At 42.2% G+C, this 7966-nt stretch overlaps 1 pseudogene; it reads right to left on the reverse strand.

Annotated features, from left to right (window-relative positions):
• Window positions 1-4689: 4689 nt before the first annotated feature.
• LOC102262910 lies at window positions 4690-5223 on the reverse strand (annotated as a pseudogene).
• Window positions 5224-7966: the final 2743 nt, after the last annotated feature.

The raw sequence follows: 7966 nt of genomic DNA on the forward strand, positions 1-7966 counted from the left end.
GTCTAAAGTCTCCCCATTAGCTGACCCAGCCCAAAATGCACAACAAGTAGTAAATAAAAAATGCTTATGCTTTCCTGGAAGGAAGAGGAAAATAGCTGTGGAATACACAAAATACATTATATAACTTGACATTGGCATTGCTGTACTCTAAGAGCATGAAACTGTTGGGAGCCGGTAGCCTTAAACATATTTGAAGCGTTAGCACAGCGGTAAGAGAAGTTTTTATAATTACTCTCTAAACCTCTGCTTCAACCCCCAGATATATTTACAAAAACAGTGTCCCCTGTTTGTGCACTATTCAACACACGAATACATAAATATCTCAGAGCTTGTTTTTGATAATTGGGCGGTCTCTTGAAGAAAAAGATTATGAATTTAATTTGTTAAGATTTCTCTTTCCTAAAAAAAAATAGCTATATGGATCTTAGTCAGCTGCTTGTTTCAATAACAGTTTGTCTACCACTAAAAGCCGCAGCTCCACATCTGTTCCTAATAAAAATCTATAATCAGCAATGCCCATTGCCTTTCAAAACTTATTTTCTTCATCCCCAAACTATGCACAGACCTGGCCAAAGCTTATTTCTGTTGTCACCAAGACATAATGGCATTGCGTTTATTCCAGGATAAATAAATCAGCTGTGATTCCAAGTAGAATCAGTGTCAGCCACTTAGGCGAGTGAAAATTTGAGCCTTAATTGCAAATTGACGTTTTCACTTATTAAAATGCTGGAGTATGCAGGTTTTTTGTTTTTTAAGTTTACGACATTCAAACCTTTGTGATACTTTGTTTCAGGTCACAAGGCTAACAGACATTTGATAATAAAAACAGTCCCCATTTTCTGGAAAAACAGACTCTGGAGGCAGCAACCTTACAACACCCTCTCCACAAGAAACATTTATTTATAAAAATGGTAGACTTCGAATTGAGCCTGGAAGACAACAGACCAGGCCATGATCTAGCAAAGAACTTCAGTCGGACCTGGCCCGGGGCCTGCAGGCTCCTGGATAAGAGAATTCGGAGTGGTCTGCAGGCCCAGTGGGGCAGACTGCGATGTGAGAACCAGCCCCCTAGGAAAGGATAATATACAGCTCTGGGTGAAAGTTTAGTGCCACTTTTCCTGGCAGGGACAAACCCTCTGTATTTTCTTTTTCCTCCGAGAACAGTTGATTTTCAATGTTTTCTCAGCTTTGAGTCATTTACAAAGAGAAGCACGTGTTGGGAGCTTCAGGAAATTTCTGTTTGTCCTAAAGCTATAGCAAAATAGGGTAAGTGTGCAGAGCAGTGGCGTGAAGCAACAGGAGGCTCGGCGGGCACGGTGCACGGTGACACAGGCAGAGAGAGGAGGGGTCCGGAGCGGCTGTGAGACCCCGCAGCCTCAGGAGCAGCTCTGAGAGCTCCCTGCTCAGGATTTGTAACTCCAGGACGACTAGCTTCACGGGTCAGAGGTGGACAGCAACCATTGGTCACTTCAGACAATGATATTCCTAGTTCTACTGCTTACATCTAATAGGCATTTTTTAGCTACAACCAAATCATTAAAAGATGCTGAAAACAGCATATTCTCTTGTGAAGGATGTGCATTTTTTATTAAAAACCATAGTTTTTAAACCCAAGGCCTATAGAGTGTGACATTTCGACAAAGGCTTTGTGTGGGTGAAAGGAGGGGGGCACGAAAAGGGCTATTTGATATCGTAGGTAAGGGAAGATACCATGGGAGAATGACTTCGGGATTTTTTTTTCTACCAGGAAACTCTTTTTTAAAAAAAAATATGCTTTATTGATTTTTTACAGAGAGGAAGGGAGAGGGATAGAGAGTTAGAAACATCAATGAGAGAGAAACATCGATCAGCTGCCTCCTGCACACCCGCTATTGGAGATGCGTCTGCAACCATGCCCTTGACCGGAATCTAACCTGGGACCCTTTAGTCCACAGGCTGACGCTCTAACCACTGAGCAAAACTGGTTAAGGCCAGGAAACTCTTCTTTGTGATGTGTAAGAACACTATTTTAGCCCTAAATCCATTAGGGCTGTGCTGGTTTGTGCTCCTTTCAATGAGTTTATGTATAAAGAAATAAATAATTGGGCTTTGTGCACAGACGTCTGCAGCAGATTGTCCCAGAAACCCTTGAGCAAACTGGGATTGTGTTCCCAAAAGGGCAGAGCTAGAATTGCCTCCTGATCCACCATGAACTGAAGAGTCGAAAACAGACAGTGGGCTGCCACACTACGGGACCCCCAGGATAGAATGAGGAAGAGCTACAAGGTGTCCTGTGAGGTCAGAGACAGGAAGCTCCTGGCCCATGCTGACAATTCCAGAGCCATCCCTCATGTCCGTTTGCACAGGGACATCTGTGTTGGGTGCATGAGGTGAAGGGTGTTATTTTGCATGAGCACCTGGAAGGAGAAGGGGAAGAAAAGGAGGAGAGGATCCAAGTTCTCGACTCCCCACCACCCTGAGGGTTTGCCCAGAAACCGTAAAATCCAAACCACGTGCAGACCCAGGCCCAGAAGCAGCTGTGGTCACTAAAGTCTCGAGGAGAAACAGAGCTGCTTGCCCTCCTTCCCTCACTCCCAGAGCCCACAGAGAATCTGCGGTGCTGAGAAGAGGAGACTCCGAGGTGGCTCAGGTGCTGGGCCTGGTGGGACCTTTCTCAAGAGGACACTGGCAGCAGGAATGTTGGGCAAGGGCCTTGGCAAAGCTGACATGGAAGAATGTAAACCGAAATAAATTGAGGGAGATGTGTAGAGATCCTGCAATTACAGCAAGTGGGAGGTGGTAGAAGCTAAGACCCCTTATGGTTTCTATTTCAATGTAAATATAATCTCATTTGTATCCATAGGAGGGTGAAGCTTGATGTATTCAACTTATGCATATAAAGAACCAAGAAATACCTATTGCACCCCCAGCCGAGTCCCTGCCCAATGAAGAGACGATCCAGCAGACTCCAGGCTTTCAGGGGCCAACCAGAGTCTGTAGAGGTTCCATGACTGAGAACTACATGGCCCTTGGAGAAGGACGAGCTGGGCGTCCTTGGCCGAGGGCAGTCTGGAATGGCAGTAAATGGCCCTGGGCTTGCTCTCTGTCTTCATTCATGCACTCATTTATCCAACAAATGTTTACTGAGCACCTAATATGTCCCATGTACTACTCTAGGTGCCAGAGATACTGGGATGAACAAAAAGGATGAAAGCTCCTGCCATGATGGGGCTTACAGTTTAAAAAGCAGGCAGGTAATAGGGTATGTTTTCAAACTGCATAGTTTATTAGACAGGAATGAGTGATAAGGATAAAAATAAAGCAGAGAAGGTGGATGGGAAGGTGTGATCTCAGAAAGGGTGGTCAGGAAAGGTGTCACGAAAGGGAGGTGGCATTTGAGTGGAGCATGGAGTGGGCTATGTAGATACATGCATTCTCCAGTCTCAAATTGGGGTTCTGCTGTAGAGTCTGCAGGGCCCACACCTTGACCTCAGGTTGCCAGTCCCACTGCAGCGGGAAAACGCTGATGTCAGTGGGACCCCAGAGTCCTCCCACCCTGGAGACAGGCCCAGGCACAGCAAACTTCAAAGGGGCCCCTGAAAAGACGCTTGTTACAAAGTAAGAGACCTTTACAATAGGGGATATTTCCATTAAAACAATCCTTTTTACTAGAAAAGCAAACAATTTTGGGGAAACTGTGTTGCTGATTCAAAGGCAAAAGAGATTGGGCTGTTTAGGATTAACTAACGTGTACTACGAAGCAGGATGAAACTTGCCTTTTGGGAGGGGGAGGTGAAGGTGAAAAGGTAATGTGCGCCTGCAGGTTGAGATTTGCACACAGAATTGGCGCAGTGATGGCTTTTGGCAGGGTAACGGCGAAGAAGCTGGGACACATCTCCTGCGAACTTTTCAGGTGAAGGGGGCTGGCTCGCTGAGACTTTGCTGATAAGTGACAAAAATTATGTGGGTAATGATTTGACATTTTAACTGTTAAAGCCTCTACTGAAACAGAATTTGTAAATTAGCACTCTTAGGAGAACTGTTTAGAGAAAAAACAAAATGGGGATCATGAACCCAATTAAGTGACATCTTTCAGGCCTCTGATGAGAAATTCCCGAGGGAATGGGGAATGAGTAGGATGCTCTGAGTGTACAGAAACTTTGTAAAGCTGACAAGTGTGTGCTTTGTAAAGTTGTGTAGCAGAATCCTCAGCTGACTTTATAACTGAGATTTATGTCTCTAACAAAATAAGATCCAAGCAAAAGAATGACTCTGCTCGTCTTTTCTGAGAAGGATTAGTTCTCTGAAGATATTGTTTAGTTTGCCTCATTATCTATTTTTTTTCTAAATTATCCACATCGCCCCAAGTGGGGACTCCAAATCCAGTGTCCCCATCAAATCCATTTCCCCACTGAATGAAGAATGCAGTAATACTCTGCTTAAACTTCATTGCTATCTGTGAAGAACCCAGTAAGAATCATCGACATTAAGAAGGTCTATGTAGGGAAGGTAGAGAGAATGCATGGGGGCGGGGGGGGAAGAATCTCACATTGATTATTTCCTTCCCTGGCCCCCAACATCACCAAATAATTTATTTGGAATCAGAATGAAAGAATATTTGACAGTTGTTGAAATGTATGTTTATTCTGATACTTCTGCTCAGTTGTACAACTTATCTAGGACAAATTACCAGATAAAATGTACATTTCTTTAAGAATGGGATTTTTCAATGACTTCCAATTTGGGCTCTTCAAGTCTGAAGTCAGGGAACACAGTCATGTCTGCCTTACCGTACATTTGCTTCTACGCTTGCTGATACTCGGGGCCAGTACCAGCAGGTCCCCCAGCTGACTGTCGCTTAGTTCTGTGTCCTCTAACCTTGTCCACAAAGAGTTTCTATACAGGATCAAGCTCCTTATTAAATGCCACTGCTGTAACACCAACATTCCTCCTCAGATGGGCCGAGACTGCAGACTGAGTAATGGAGGAGAGCAGGGACAGCCTCTGAAGAATCCTGCCAATTCTGTCGCTCGCACTCATCCCAAGCTGCCAGGGCCACCGCCAATAATACCATTCTCCTGATGACTTTCTAATAAAACTGTTCATTCTATCAGAAAGTCGAGGAAATTAAGCAGAAACAGACAGATTCATTTAAACCCAACTTCTCTACTATTGTGTAGGTTGCTTTAACCCTATTTTGACATTAGTTATTAAATAAATGGTGACATTTTTCACAGCTATGAAACAACTGAGCTGAAGTTACCCATATCTACAGGATTATTCTGTACTTAATTTTAATGTACAAGGGTTGAAAAAATTATATGGCTATAGAACAGATTCACAGATTGCACGGGTTCCGTCCAACAAAGTGGCTATTTGTCAGGAAGTGTAACAGAGTTTTTAAAAAATTAAAATAGAAAATAACAATAATAGCAACAATTTGTTGAGTGCCTACTATGTGACAGGGACTTTACGCGTAGTTTATATCTCTAATCCTTCCAACAATTCTGCAGAATTGTTGTTCCACTTATTCATGTATTCATTGCCTGATTTTTACATATGTGCCCTGACTGGGGTCGAACCACAGCCTGAGCGTGCCAGGAGGATGCTCTAACCGACTGAGCTACCCGGCCAGGGCAAACCCACATGACAGTTAACCAATAATGCAAAAAAAAAAAAAGGCATTTTTTATGTTGTGCGTTTTTCCCCCCCAAAAAAGCATTTTATGGCATTTTTGATATTCCTAAGAGTTATAAATTAAAAGTGAAAAATCATTGGGTGAGAGGCCAGCTCTGCTCTACACCCACATTATGACTGACCTTCTCTGAGTCTGTTTCTCCATGTAGAAGAATGGGGGCGGTAACAACTCTCTCACAGGCTGTTGCTCAGACTCTTTAGCACAATATCTTAGAACCTTATGATCTCCGTTCCAGTCCAATCTACTGTTCCTTCTATCACACCGAGTACCTGGCATCTTGCCTCTTTGCGGTTATTTTTTTTTCCTCCAACAGAGCAAACAGCTCTGGCTCTGTTTTGTTCCTTATCCAGGGTGACCTAGCACTGCCTTGCCTATGGGCCTCTCCTCCACTTGGAAACCTTTTCCTGCATCCGCAGCCTGAACTAAGAGTTCCCCCCTCACTTTTACTTGAACTATAGTTTCTCATCTGGACCATGTCTTAATCCTGTGATTCCTCACTGTGCTCTATGCGGAGTGGTACTCAATAAATGCTGAATGAGATTACTGGGTCAAATGGGAGTTCCATTTTTAATTTTTTGAAGAAACTCCATACTGTTCTCCACAGTGGCTGCACCAGTCTGCATTCCCACCAGCAGTGCACGAGTGTTCCTTTTTCTCCGCATCCTCGCCAGCACTTGTCATTTGTTGATTTGTTGATTTGTTGATGATAGCCATGCTGACAGGTGTGAGGTGGTACCTCATTGTTGTTTTGATTTGCATCTCTCAGATGATTAGTGACTTTGAGCATGTTTTCATATGTCTCTTGGCCTTCTGTATGTCCACTTTTGAAAATTGTCTATTTAAGTCCTTTGCCCATTTTTTGATTGGATTGTTGATCTTCCTTTTGTTAAGATGTATGAGTTCCCTATAAATTTTGGAGATTAGGCTCTTATCAGCAGTAACATTGGTAAATATGTTCTCCCATGCAGTGGGCTTTCTTGTTGTTTTGTTGATGGTTTCTTTTACTGTGCACAAGCTTTTTATTTTTATGTAATCCCATTTGTTTATTTTCTCCTTAGTTTCCATTGCCCTAAGTGCTATATTGGTAAAAATATTGCTACGACATATGTCTGATATTTTGCTGCCTATGGATTATTCTAAGATTTTTATGGTTTCCCGTCTTACATTTAAGTCCTTTATTCATTTTGAGTTTATTTTGTGTATGGCGTAAGTTGGTGGTCTAGTTAAAAATGAAACTCCCATTTGACCCAGTAATCTCACTTCTAGGAATATAACCCAAAAAATCAGAAACACCAATCAGAAAGGACATATGCACCCCTATGTTCATAGCAGCACAATGTATAATAGCTAAGATTTGGAAACAGTTTAAGTGCCCATAGCAGATGAGTGGATTAAAAAACAGTGGTACATCTACACGATGGAATACTATGCTGCTATAAAAAAGAAAGAACTCTTACCATTCACAACAGCATGGATGGACCAGGAGAGCACTATGCTAAGTGAAATAAGCCAGTCAGAGAAAGATAAATATCACATGATCTCACTCATTTGTGGGAAAAAATGCACAGCATAAACTGATGAATCTTGGTTCTTATATATGTGCCCTACTAGGGCACATATATAAGAATCAAAAATAGATCCAGAGACAGAGAAGCATCGAACAGACCGTCAAACTTCAGAGGGAAAGCAGGGGAGAGGAGAGGGGTGGGGTGAGAGATCAACCTAAGGACTTGTATGCATGCATATTAAGCATAACCCATGGACACAGACACTAGGGAGGTGAGGTCTTGTGCTAGGGGGTGGGAGTGGCCAGGGAGAGGTCAATGGGGGGAAAAGGAGACATATGTAATACTATATGTAATACTTTAAACAATAAAGAATTAAAACAAAACAAAACAAAATAAAAATAAATGCTGAATGAAGGAATGGACCTTCCTGATTAGCACAAGGAAGGGGTTGGGGAAGGTTTTTTTTCCTTAGCTAGACTCTATTCAGTAATTAGTTTCATTGCCAGAAAGACATATATAAAAAGTCATTTTAAACACTGCCTTTTCCAGTGAGGATCTGAGACTCCACCGCTTAAAATCTCTTGCAAAACTCCAGTAAAGACATGATTTGGAGGGAAAGTAAACAGTAATCTCCACATGTTTTGATTGTGTACTCTTATGATGAAAAAGGTTTTTAAAAAATATTGTTTTAAAAAATATGTTATTTTTTTTGTGTAAATACACTTGAAATTTTAGATAGCCCCAATATACATCTACTTACTGGTATTTATTTATAAAGTAT

This window comes from Myotis brandtii, unplaced genomic scaffold, assembly GCF_000412655.1.
Source record: "Myotis brandtii unplaced genomic scaffold, ASM41265v1 scaffold311, whole genome shotgun sequence".
Lineage (NCBI taxonomy): Eukaryota > Metazoa > Chordata > Mammalia > Chiroptera > Vespertilionidae > Myotis > Myotis brandtii.